Genomic DNA, 14005 nt, shown 5'->3' with positions numbered 1-14005 from the left:
GGGCAGAGTAATGGGGGATATGGGGACAACCGTCATTGAACAACAATAAAAAGAAAAGAACTCTGCATGAGATGAGATACATGAGCAGGTGCACTGTTGTGATGAGGCTGCCAATCACCAGTTGTCCATAGCTGCGGCCATTTTCATTGTATCGCATCTTTCACCTGTCAAAAAACATTGAGGTAGTACTCCTTATTAATTGTTTGGCTTGGAGGGGCGTACTTGTGATGGACAACACCTTACCAATCACAAAACACAGTTAACATGGTCTTGATCTTGCTGCTATTTTGCTGTGCATTCTTTGGGAGTGGAGAACTAGGCAACTTCCATTGGGGCAACTGGGCCTTCATTTCTAGACCATAGCCTTAGATCCACAATTCATCTCTGGTTATGACCTTCTTGAGGAAATCTGGTTCATTGGTAGCAGTTTGAGTCAAGTCGTTAACAACCACACAATGTTCCTTCTGCTCTGGTAGAAGAAGCCACGGAACGAATTTTGTCATGACACGTTTCATGCCAAGATCCTGTGTCAAAATCTCAGACAGAGTAGTTTTTGGAATCCTTAGATCAGCTTCTAGTTCTCTCACTGCCAGCTGCCGATCTTTGTTGACTACAGCCCATACACATTCAACATTCTCAGGTGTTCTGCTTGTTGCAGGCCTTCCAGAATGTGGATCACTTTTAACAGATTCTCAACCACCTTTGTGGTGTCTGTGCCACACTTTTATTTGTGCTGCACTGATTTCATTGTCCCCAAAAGGCTTCTGAATCATCCTAATAGTTTCCAAGGAGGAATGTTCAAGTTTAAAGCAAAATTTGATGCAGATTCATTGCTCTCCTTGCTCAGTCATTTTGAATGTAATGGCCACCCAGAACATATGCTCATTCAATCAACAGCGTCTACTGCCCCTGCTGGCTGACTAGCACAGTGAAGTCATCATTGTTCACACATGCACATTCCAGTCCACTCTCCTGACTGCCATGTTACATCAATATCAAAAAAAAAATCACATTCTCATTACATTAACAATGGCTAGATTTTTTCTGGACAGACCTCATATAGCTGCTTCAAATGAACACATTTTTATTATTCATCTTTCATTAAGTAATGAATGTCATATAGAAGTCAGTTATACAGAACATGAAATGCAAGGTGTGATATGTTTATATATAATATTCTACATGAAATATCTGTTTTGTTAATTTATTTTTACTAATGTAGTTATGCCTACAAAGTTGAGTAAATTGTTTACTTTTTTCTAGCCATTATTATTTATTTTATTTTATAATTATTACTGAAAATGTTTTCATTGTTTAGTGAGAGACAAGGGTTGTTAAAAAATGATTGACACTGGATGCCAAATATATGATCAAGCAAGTATAGTAAATGTTAATGGTAGAATTTAGGTGTAGGTATATGCATTTATACCATAGAGCTTTTCTAACAGTGCATTTGAGATTTTTTTTTATAAAATGCTGGGGGGTGTGGAATCATCATCTCCAGAAGTCAAATACTCCAGGTAAGCCACTGGCTTTGACAGGCAATAGCAAAGAAAGCTGAGGCACAAGATAAAATCTTGGTAAGTTAGCTTGCACCTGTCCCCTTGTTGCTTTCTCTTGCATGAAAGTTCTAGTGCACAGCCCCTTCAGTCCCAAAATAAATGACCAAAGACAATCACAATGGTCTGATGTAGACTGGTGATTCCCATCAAAAACAGCTTGAATAACAGTGAAGAGGTTTTTATTGCTTTTCCAGGACAACAGCCCCTGTGCTGAGGGAAACAGGGCAGGTATCTACCTGCTGGCCATCTGAGCAGTCAGAGTGCAGTGACCTGGATCAAAGGAGAAATACTTCTCCATTGAATTCAAGCAGTGGTCATCGGGAGTACATAACTTATCCAATAGAATCAATTCAGCACACAAAAACATTCTAAATATTTCAAATTTCTGTTCCAAAGGCAAGCCCAGTGCACCTGATGGCCTGGAGGTATGACCAAGTCATCTATCTAACCTGAGCAATGCTGTGAGCCCCTGACACAGAAGGCACTCAGCAGTGGATGTGACACGTCCATCCTTGTCTAACCAGAAGAGAGGCCAGCTCTCCCATAACTGATAAAGTTCATTTCTGCTGCTTAGGACCCACTTTTCTCTATTATGATAAATGGCTATAGGCAAAGGTGCCATATGACCACCGGTCACCACTGTGCTCTTTTCAGAGGGGGCGAGAATCCTGAGGAATCACAAGGTTTCACAGGAGCCTGGGAAGCCAACCGGCCATTGAACACTATCACCCTCAGGGTCCTGTAATAAAACGACAGGACAGTGATCGTGCTGACCTTTCCCTGCTGACTCATAGGACATGTCATTCTAACCCTTAGCATCACATCCAATGTATCTTTCCGAAAAATGAAATGATGGGAAGACATCTTAGAGAACCCTTACTTAGGTGGGCACTATTGTAATATCCCCTTAACTGGTTTTCCCTGCCTGGGCTCATTCCTCACCTTTGCATATCACTGCTAGCCAAATCTTTGTAAAACACCCTAATGTCACCTCCATTGTTGACAATTGCAGCCCAGTCCCCCTCCCTGACACTCAAGGTCTTTCTAGGTGTGACACCAGGCTACCTCCCTATGTCCTCCTGCCATGTCACTAAATTTGCTCTTTCCAAGTGTGCCTTTTGTACCTTATTCATCCATTTATTCACCACTACATCTGTTTGCTTAACATTCATTGCATCCTTACTCTGTGACAGGTGCCAAATATTTTAAAAATGAATTAAACATAAAAGTACCTTTAAAAAACTCTCAGTCAAGGAAGCAGTCATGCAAACTACTGATTACAATGTTACATAAGAAATGCTATCAAAGAGGTGTCAACAAAATGCTGTAGAGTCACAGAGGAGGCTGACAGTAGCTGCCCTCTGCTCTGAATCTTGGGCCCCATGCCCGTAACATTACTCCAGCCCTCACACTTTCCACACCTCACCTGTAGCTCTCCTGCCAGCTTTTCCACCCAGCCCTCAGTACCCTCTTCTTTTCCTTTGCTTAAAAGTTTTATTGTATATACTGGTACGTGAGAACTAAGTAATGTCATAATAATTAATTAAACACTAATTTGTAGTGTCTCTCATGTAGTGTTGGTTATTTTGCTTTGTCATATGTACAGCCTATCTCTAAAGGCATTGAAGGTAAGGTTCTTGTTTAGCCTCTTGCGCATAATAGCCTTGAGGGGCCAGGGCAATAGCCCCTTCAGGAGTTGGTTGCATCTGGGATGGCTTCAGCTTATCTGCAAGCTAGCAAGCTAGTCTGGTCCCTAATGGGGATGGTGGTAGAAAACACAAGACTCATGTCTCAACAAACAGCATGAGTGTGCACGTTTGCATTGCTTCCCTTTTTCCCTTAAGTCCCACAGAGGTGACACAATGGAGTTTAGATGAATGAAATTTAGGTCACAGCTGAGAAATGCTGACCATGGGGCATCTACCGTTTTTATAGCAAACTGTAAATAAGCCTGCCCACTGACTGACACATTAACTTGTCCTTCAAGTTGCTGCCTAAAAACACCCCCTGAGAAATAGCCAAGATAGAGCTGTCCGGTCATTGCATTCTTGGCATACACAGCACATCGCTCCCTGGGGCCGCCATGACAAAGTACCACAGCCTGTGGGGTTTTAAATAACAGAAATGTATTATCTCACAGTTGTGAAGGCTAGCAAGCCAAGTCTGAAACATGTAGGGAAGAATCCTGCCTTGCATCTCCCCAGCTTCTGGTGGTAGCTGGTGCTCTTTGGAGCTCCTTGGCTTTCAGCTACAACGCTTCGATCTTGCTGCCTCCAGTTATCACATGGGCTCCTCCACTGGTGTGTGTCTGTATCTCTTCTCTTCTCATAAGGACACCAGGCAGATTGGATTAAGGACCCACCTACTCTAGTATGACCTCATCTTAACCAATTATACCTGCAATGACTATTTCCGAATAAGATCATATTCTGAGGTAGTGGGAATTAAAACTTGAACACGTATTTTAGGAGACATCATTAAGCTTATAACACCCTGCAAAGTCTGTAAGACTATAGTAGTGGGAGAGGCTATTAGAGAATGTTCTCTTTCAACAGAGTAAACCTGCTTCTGACTGCATCCCTCAGATACTGTAGCCTGGTCACAGTCTGGGGCAGCTGCAGGTGGCACTCTAGCCACCTGTCTAGAGGTTGTTCTGAAACCACACTGTGTCCTTGAATGACTCTTTTTCCCTCTGTGGTGAGGGAAGGGAAGGAGGATGCAGTGGGAGTGAGTTACAGTCCAGGATGACCCTTTAGAGCATCTCTGTGGTCAGCCATGTGGATGTCCAGGGCCGGATGGTCAGAGGACGTTCCCCTGCACGAGATCGTACACCAGAGCAAGAGGGTGAAAGCTCATGCCTCTTTTTTTTTCTGGTCCAGTGAATTCATTAAAAAGACCTTTCTCTTTTTAGGTACCTGGTACAAAAGACTTCTCCATTCAATATAAACGTGTAGTCAAGCTAACGGGCACCTGGGTGAACTAGTTCAGAAGTCATGCTACAACATCCCTAATCAGGCAAACCTTGGAGGACCCAGGTCCGCCCAGGCTGGTAAACAGCACTCCCTCAGAACACTGTCAACATTGAGCTTCCAGAGCATCTGGCTCACGGTGGGAGCTGAATCGGCTCTGTGTTTGATGAGGAAATGAATCTTTGGCACTAAAAAGTGTTGACTTTGGAAATTATGCAAAGGTCACTAGATAACAAAAAAAATACTTTAAAAAAACTTTAAAAATCAGATTAATCAGATTAAAGGGATAGGGTTGAGGAAATAACTGAATGATGAGGAATGAGAACAATAATGATAGAATGAAATAGAAGAGATGAATCAACTGAACTTGGCACAGGGAGGCATGAAGAAAGAGCAGAGCCCTGATGAGTGTGGCCCTGCTGGTTGGGTATCATCCTGTGAAGTGAAAGGTCACCGTTTTGATCCCCGGTCAGGGCAGATGCCTGAGTGGTGCATACGAGAGGCAACTGATTGATGTCTCTCTCTCTCGAGTCGATATTTCCCTCTTTTTCTCTCTCCTTTCCCCTCTCTCTAAAAAATAAATTAATGAATATGTATTATGTACAAAAGTTTTTAAAAGAAGAAATAAAAGCAAGAGGAGGAGAAAACAAAGGGACAACAGCAATGATGTCATTTTCAAACGTGTATCCCATTGCTTAAGTGGCCCCAGACAGCATCTCACTTCTCAGCGAGTGCAGTCCTGCCCTGCTCTGCAAAGTTAGCTTCTCCGCCAGTCTCATCTCTGCCACGCTGTTCCATGCTCCAAACTGCTTCAGGGACTTGTGCCTGGTCATACCAGCTTCCCCACAGGCTATGTGTATATTCTGGAATCTGACATAAATACTGTTCAACTGTTTGCTCATATCCTAACTCAGTCCCAATTAGAGGTCCCCATGGCCCTGGTGTAATTTACAAATAGCAAAGAACTGCTTCAGTATGCATTCTGGTCATTTCTGTCTAAAGTCAGATGCTTGGGAGCACAGCTAAAACCCAAATAAAAGCATCAGTGATGTGGTAAAGCAAAAATCCTACCCTTCCCCAACCCCTCACCGCCCCTACCTCAGAAGAAAAAACTTTCAGAATTCAATTAGACCCTTTCTCCTTGGAGTGTTTTGGCTCTCCAACATTTTCTCTCCTAACTGAGGATAGTTAGATGGTATTGAAACAGGGTTTTGTTTTGCTTTACCTTTTTTTTTTTCAGTTACAAACTAACTGTAGGTTCAGGTTTTGTTCCAGCCAATGCATACAATGTCTACACGATTTCTGTGGCATCAGCTACCAAATTATTTTTTATTCATTTCCACCAGCATCTCTATTTGATCAAGGCTGCCCTAAAACCGTAGAGCATCTGAGTTGGGTGTTTATTTGCCAGGTGTCCCAGCCGGCACACTGTTATTGATCTCATTTGAGAATTCTAAACTATGGCTGGAAATGCCCTAGGGCCTCACGTCAGGATGCGGGGGCCTCCAGCAAAACGCACTGGCTTTCCAACAGGCTCAGTGCACCTGACTTGCTGGGGGAGTTTGATGCCCTCCTCTCATATTCTCATCAAGCATAAAGGGCACACGAGTGGATGTGTCTGCTCAGTTATCATTCAGCATGTCAATGTGCTCCAATGGGCCAGAAAAGAGTTTTATCTGAAATGGTATTTTTTTTTTACTTCTTTCACAAGTTGGATGTCATTAGAAGTCCTTGATAGCCCCAGCTAACAGTTACCCACAGCTGCCAATTCTTTTTGTCAAGGTTTAGCCTCTTCAGCCTAACTGATAAAATGACATAGTGTCTTCTAGCCAGCCAGCACAGGACAGAATCCACCCCCTGGGCCGGTATCAGAATGTGAGGGCGATTGTTCTCCACAGTAATCCAGAGCCACGAGGCAGAACTACACGGGTGTGGTGGGGCAGGGGCCAGGGGATAGTGGGGTGGGGTCTGATTCCTGACTTTCCTCCTGATAAGTTCACAGAGGAAGTCTGTTCCTTGCAAAAACCGTGGGGGCAGCATGAGACCTGACATATAGCAGGGGCTCAGCGTATCTTGGCTAATGTCCTAATTAAATACCAATAATAACATATACTAATTACTATGAATTAATGAATACAACACTGCTAAAGTCCTGGATTCTCCATCCTTATTTCTTTTACCACAAATGGGAGTATTACAGACTAGTTTACTTTTCAAAATCAAATTTTGTGCCCAAGGAGAGTGTCTTACTCATTTTATTTTAATCCTGGGCCTAATTAAATAAACAAAAGAAAGATTTTGTTTGTTTTGGAAAAGATCCCAAACAACAACAAAAAAAGATTTATACAACATTGACATAATTTTGCAGGAATAATTCTGATCAAGAATTATAGGTAAAACAAGATGCCTTAAATATTGGTTACTTATGAACACATAATTACTTATGGCCTTTGTAGCTCTGAACTCAGGAAGGAATAAGCACATCTTTGGAGCCGGGGCCAGAAATCGTTCTTATCTATGCTGAATTATAGACAGTCTTCCCTGAGAGCTCCTGCTGGGGAAGGATTAGCGCTCATTCAGTGCAGGAAACACATCTTCCCCTGTGTGTCCCCCAGAGCCCATCACTGTGTCTAGGATCTAGAAGGCAGTGTTGTATAACGTAATTCATGAAGCTTCAGAATCATAATGTTCTGAGTTCAAATTTTAGATTCCTCTGTCACTAACTGTGCGAGCTCGGGCAATTCTTTTGACCTCCCTAATCCTCACTTCCCTTATCTGAAAAACTTTGTAAATACTTACTTAGCAGGATTGTTATATGCATTAGATGAGATGTATTATATGTAGCCCATGATGCGTAATAGGCACTCAATAAATATTTGCAAGTGAAATCCTCTTAGGTCATCATTTTTTCCCTTCAGTTGTCCTGAAGCAAGATTTCTTTCAGGCAGCCTCTCATTTTGCAGTCTATGTAAGCCAAGCTCACCCCATCTTAAGACTGATGCAATATTCTCCCAAAGAATTAGTCATCCAAGAATGTGGAACCACAATGGATCTTTCACTTTATCCAATAGAAGGCTATCCAATGTGTTTCATTAAAATAAAGGCCAGTAGGGCAATATTCACCCTAAACTCACAGGAACCATAGAGAAATGTATCCTTGACCTTCAAAATAGCTTTACATTTTTATTTTATTTTTTAAGATTTTATTTATTTATTTTTAGAGAGGGAAGGGAGGGAGAAAGAGAGAGAGAGAGAGAAACATCAATGTGCGGTTGCTGGGGCTGTGGCCTGCAACTCAGGCATGTGCCCTGACTGGGAATCAAACCTGTGATGCTTTGGTTCGCAGCCCGTGCTCACAAAATAGCTTTACATTTTTAGCTCAAGACTATAAAAGTCAACATATTTATTTTGAGAATATATAATAGGATCTTGGGTGAGGAGGTATAAGGGGACTAAATGGTAATGGAAAAATACAATAAAGATTAAATTTTTTAAAAAAGAATATATAATAGGTTCATAGCCACATCAGATTTAACTGAGTGTCAAATTAACCACATTTCGCTGTAGCTCTCTTGTCTAAGACATTCAAGTTGAATTCTGGAAACAATAGTTTGTGTTTCGGTCCCATATTTTTTAGTGTCATTTTCACCAGCTGACCCTGTTGCCCACCCTGTGTGCTACAGAGTCATTAATGAGCATGAACAGTTCATGGATTTACTATGCTCTTTGGCAGAGGTGAAAAATTCAGAAATTTGGGGCAAGAACACAGCAACCATAAAATTCTTTTGCAGCTGCCCGGGAAGAACACCAAGTTCCACCAACATCCTAGTGAGCAGATGGTGTCCTTCAAAATATTCACAAACTCACTTTTAAACTGATGAGAGTGTAGAGAAATGGCCATATTTACACTTTGCAGGTGAGACTCTAAACTCGTATTCAGGATGGTAGTTTGAGACTGTTAGTCAAAAAATGGATATTTGGTGTCTAAGAATTTATCCTAAGAAAAGTATTGTAAAGGTATATCTATAAGAATATTTTAGAGAATTCTAAAATTCAGCAGTAAAGGATTAATTAAATGAAATGTGACACAACCATTCAGTGGATTTTTAGTAAAAAAAGAACATTTACTCAATTTTTTCATGTAGAAGAGCTTTCCATGTAGAGAGGACAAGTTCCTCTTTCTACTTTGTTGGGATACCTCTGTGAGTCACATCCTCCTATGATAAAATATCTGCTCATTTCCTTCCTTCCTTCTCTCTCTCTCTCTCCCTCCCTCCCTCCCTCCCTCCCTCCCCCCTCCCTCCCTCCCTCCCTCTCTTCCTTCCTTCCTTCCTTCCTTCCTTCCTTCCTTCCTTCCTCCCTTCCTTCCATCCTTCCTTCCTTTCCTCTCCCCATTTCTATGAAGCTTCACTGGCTTCAGTGGTGGACAGGTTGAAGCAAAGAGAAACTAATTTACTGCCAAACAATAATATAGATGTAGACTTTCTAAAAATATTATGTGGATTATGTGTGCATTTTAATATTCTACAATCATATACACTAAATTGTGAGCAGTGGTTATCCTAGATGATGGGGTTAGAAAGTGCCTTGCATGTTGCCAGAATTTTCTGACTATTTTACAAAGTTTTATCAAGGAAGGGGATCTACTTTGAAATATAAAAAGGAAAAACTATCATGCTGGACCAATGCACAAATACCTTGAAGCTAGAGTGATAGTCAATAAATTAAGTAAGCTAAACCTAATAACCCATGCTATTAATAAATCAGTACCAAGATAATAAAATAGTTACAAACCAACATCTAGACTCACTGTGTGCTTCGAGGAGCATTGCCTCAGACACTCAGCTACTATGAATTATATCACAGCTCCATCTTGCAATATCAGGCAATTTTGACTTAATGTATTATAGAAAGTATAAATGTTAAAAAATATTCATTTATTTTTCTATTGTTTGTTAGGTGCCCATGACATTGAAATGCTGTTTTGATGTGAAAATTCCCATTTCTGCAATTTACAGCACATCAATATCCCATGGAGGAATACTAAGCCCCAGAGGCCTACAAGAACACTGCTGAGGGCCCCCCAGCCAGTAGCGTCTCTGAGGAGACACGGGGTTTGCATAGTGACTATGCAGAGTTTATTCTCTCTCTGTCACTTCTGCTTACAATTAAAAAGAATACATAGCATGCTAAGTAGATCTATAATTTAAGAGAGGAAAAATTTGCTCTTTTTATTTAGAAAAATGGACTTTACTCGGGATCTAATCAAACCATTAGATTGTTTTATGGAGCCGAAATGGGTAGAGAAATTGTCAAGGACAAGCACCTGCCATTTGAAGTGGTTCTTAAACAATGCTTAGGAGCAGAGAATTTTGTGTTACTTGGGGGTTATGGTGGCCTTAAGCTTATCCATTATCTGCATAAGTGAGGTCATGACCAAGGCCATGTGAAAGATGGCCTTAAATCTACATCATTCAGGAAGCGGGCCATGGCCTATTTAAATGAGGAGATGTAGCCTTCAAAATGTGCAAAGGCACTAAGCACACAAAACAACTCACAGGAATGAGGTGCACTCTGCCCCCAGCAGTGCTACCATAATTTAAAATTTCATCTTCCTGTTTTACAGTTAGCATCACAGCGAAAGGTGCATAGTCAATGGGATTATTTCAGTTTCAATGACTGGTGAGGTTGGCAGTTTTGTGAATTTGACGTCACAGCAATTACATTTACTATCAACAATAGTGCTGCCATCTGCAATATTACTAGAGCTTTCTGTAAATGATAACAAAAATGGCAGCAATCTGGAAAAAAAAAAGACATTGTAAAAAAGTGAGCTTTGTGTTTCCACCAAATAAGGTCCAGCTGTAGTCACAGCTTTTGGTGGGAGGACTGGTAGGAAAGTAGAGAGCTCTGGCCTGCTCTGCCTGGAGTCACATTTTCTTAAATTATCTCTTTGGCTTTGACTTATTAGAGAATCAAATAACGGGACATGCATTCACACCGCAGCCCAGGACCACCCTGCCAAGCACATGAGCCATCAGCAAATCTTTTTGCCCCTATGATCTACAGGAGCCTTCGCCTTGGCTCCTGGGTCGAGGCAGCACATGTGCGAAGCTGAGATCGGGAGTCTTGATCCCATGGTGGACCTGCAACCATCCCATAGAATACTTTGTGTCTTTGATACCAAGGTGAGCGCTAACTAAGCTTACTGAATTTGGTCTTTTAAAAAGTAACTTGAAAACAAACTAATTTCATGACTTTTTTAAAAATCCTGACTTTTAACCCCACTCCCTAGAGGTTCAAGCTGGAATAAGACTCCCAGGCATGGGAGCCATGAGTGTTTCTAACATCACTATGGCCTTTGCTCAAGTCCACCCAGGAAGTATCTGTCTTAAAATCCCCTTCTTCACTGTTTTAACTCTGCTGGGTTCAGGCAGGCCGGGACAAGTAGTAAAAGAATGCAGTACACTCCTATGATGGCACAAAGCAGAGGCTTCTAAGTTCAGTCTCATCTAGCAAACATTCCCTGACCATCTCAGGCCAGAGAACTTTTCTTGCAGAGGGTCCCAGTGAGCACTGCTCTCATTTGGCCCCCTAAACTTATATAGGCAACTAATGATACAAGGAATGGTAGATTATCAAAATATTAAAACTGAAACTGCTTTATGACCCAGTGATTCCACTTCTGGGAATATATCCAAAGAAACCTGAAATACCAGTTCAAAAGAACTTATTCATAGCAGTACTATTTACAATAGTCAAGTGCTGGAAACAGCCTAAGTGCCTAAATCAGTAGATGAGTGGATTAACAAGTTGTGGTACATTTACACAGTGGAATACTATGCAGCAGAAAGAAAGAAGTCATACCTTTTGCGACATCACAGATGGAACTGGAGACTAGTATGCTAAGTGAAATAAGCCAGTCCATGAAAGACAAATACCACATGATCTCACTTATAAGTGGAATCTAATGAACAAAATAAACTAATGAGCAAAACAGAAGCAGAAGCATGGAAACATGGTACAGACTGACAGCTGCCAGAGGGGAGGGGAGAGGGGGGAATGGTGGAAAGAAGGGGAAGGGCTTAATCAAAGAATATATATGAATGACCCATGGACATGGACGTCGGTGTGGGCACTGACTGTGTGTGGGGAGGCAAAGGAGGGCAGAGGGGGAAAAATTGGGACAACTATAATAGAATAAACAAAAATAAAAAAAAATGAATTCACTCTTGGGAAGGTTATCCTTTAAAATAAGGGGAATTAATGCAGACTGGTACAACCACTATGGAAAACAGTATGGGATTTTCTCAGAAAACTAAAAATGGATCTGCCTTTTTACCCAGCAATTCCATTGCTAGGATTATACCCTAAGAACCCTGAAACACCAATCCAAAAGAACCTATGCAACCAATGTTCATAGCAGCACAATTTACAATAGCCAAGTGTTGGAAACAACCTAGGTGCCCATCAGTAAATGAATGTATCTAAGAACTATGGTACATTTACACAATGGAATTCTACGCTGCAGAAAGAAAGGAGCTCCTACCCTTTGCAACAGCATGGATGGAACTGGAAAGCATTATGCTAAGTGAAATAAGCCAGGTGGTAAAAGACAAATACCATATGATCTCACCTTTAACAGGAACCTAAACAACAAAACAAAGAAATAAGCAAAATATAGTCAAAGACACTGAGATAGAGGACAGGCTGAGAGTGACCAGAGGGGAGAGAAGAGGGAATTTCAGGGGAAAGGGGGAAAGTTTTACAGAAACAAGTATAAAGAACACATGGGTAAAAAACTAGGGGTGGGTGGAAATGGGAGGGAGGAGGGGAGAGTTGGGTAGGTGGGCTGGGATGGGAGTGAAAGATAGAAAATTGTACTTCAACGACAATTAAAATAAAATTTATAAATAAATAAGTAAGTAAGTAAGTAAATAAATAAGTAAATAAAATAAAGGGAATTAGTGCCACTGTCCTTTTCTGTTTGGTCTACAACACCCAGATTATTGCGTTCGTAAGCCACTTGGTTACCTGAAGGAGAGAGAATGCCTCTCAAGCTAACCGAGTTTGACTCTAACCTTGTAAAACATAGTAGCCTACAGGAAACACCTGGGAATCTATGTGCTTGGTTGTCTACACAATCCGCATAAAAGTTCAGATGTAGGACTTGGCTCAGCCCAACCCAGCATTGTCCAGGACAGAGAAAGGTTTGCGGATCCCAGATGTCTTGGTACAGGTGTCCCTAAGTTGAGTCGGATGCTGGGTTACAGAAAATGCACTTCTGGTGTTCTGTGCCAGCGGCGCAGTCATCTCTGTGGGGGCCATGTGAGTCTCTTGAAGACAAGATTCACAGAATAGGGTGTAGGTATGCTCTCTGTGTAGATGTTCCTAGTACTCTCAGACCTTGGGCTGCTGTTCTACATGAAAAATTAATAAGTGGCATTCTGGTTTAAAAAACAAACTAATTCGCTAAATGATGTTGGATGAGTCATATCACCTTTGATCTCCAGTATTATAAATAAAATGCAGGGCTTGGAAAAGGTGGTTATAGAAGAGGAAAAAGCAAGGAATGAAAGAATGGAACATGGGTTCAAGTTTTACTCCAGGCCCACTCTGTAAGGAAGTAGGGCCCCAAAGAGACCATCCAGTTTGCAAAATAAATAAATAATTAATTAATGAAAAAAAGAAAGAAAAAAGAATTCTCTCAAACTGAGAAAATGAATCATTCTAACAGATTTTAAAGTACACTGTTGGAGTGAGTTAGATTTTATTTTATAGAATCTTTTATGTCTACATTCCCAAGTGAAATTGCTCTGTCATTTTCTTTTCTTATTGTTTTTGGGTTTTGAACCAATGTAAAATTGGCCTCATGAAGTGAGTTGTCTTTTCCTAACAATTTCTTAAATTTATCACTATCTCTCTCTATATTGTATCCAAACAGGACATTTTCCTTAGCATACTCTCACCTGCCCTTTTTCTCTGTCTTCTCCACTCGTGCAATACACACAATGTTGATATTGTCTAAAATTTTAGTTTTGAAGTGTTAGAGATACAATTTTTATCTCTTATTTTTAGTCCATATTTATTTAAACAAGAATAAAATTCACTTATCCACATTTCTTATATCAAATAGTACATTTCTAGTAATATATCTTTCTTACTGGAATACTAATTGTTTTTAAAAAGGGTCTTTATTAATATTTTTGCTTTCAGTCTTTAAAAATTAGCTATCTATATAGAAAATTATGTGTTCAATTTTTTTCTTTAATATCTTGAAAAGATTACTTTATGGACCCAGAGTTAGTGTTGAGAAGTTCAATGTCAATTTAATTTTTTTTTTATATGTAATGAGCTTTTACTCTTTAAAAGCTTTGAGAGTTTTTTACTTATATTCAGTAGTCATACATTTTACTATAGTGTTTCCCATTGAAGGCTATTATTAGTAGCAGTGGTAGTAGTAGAAACTTGTCT

At 40.6% G+C, this 14005-nt stretch overlaps 1 long non-coding RNA gene across 1 annotated transcript; it reads right to left on the bottom strand.

Moving 5' to 3' along the window:
* Positions 1–888: 888 nt before the first annotated feature.
* Positions 889–13555, bottom strand: LOC118498717. Its single transcript, XR_004901186.1, has 3 exons — positions 13542–13555; positions 12938–12943; positions 889–972 (listed from the first exon to the last, which is right to left on the bottom strand). It is a non-coding gene; the product is annotated as an uncharacterized LOC118498717 (long non-coding RNA).
* Positions 13556–14005: the final 450 nt, after the last annotated feature.

Source organism: Phyllostomus discolor, chromosome 2 (assembly GCF_004126475.2).
Source record: "Phyllostomus discolor isolate MPI-MPIP mPhyDis1 chromosome 2, mPhyDis1.pri.v3, whole genome shotgun sequence".
Lineage (NCBI taxonomy): Eukaryota > Metazoa > Chordata > Mammalia > Chiroptera > Phyllostomidae > Phyllostomus > Phyllostomus discolor.
Note: the sequence above shows the minus strand (reverse complement) of the source record. Positions and strands in the feature narration are given on the sequence as shown.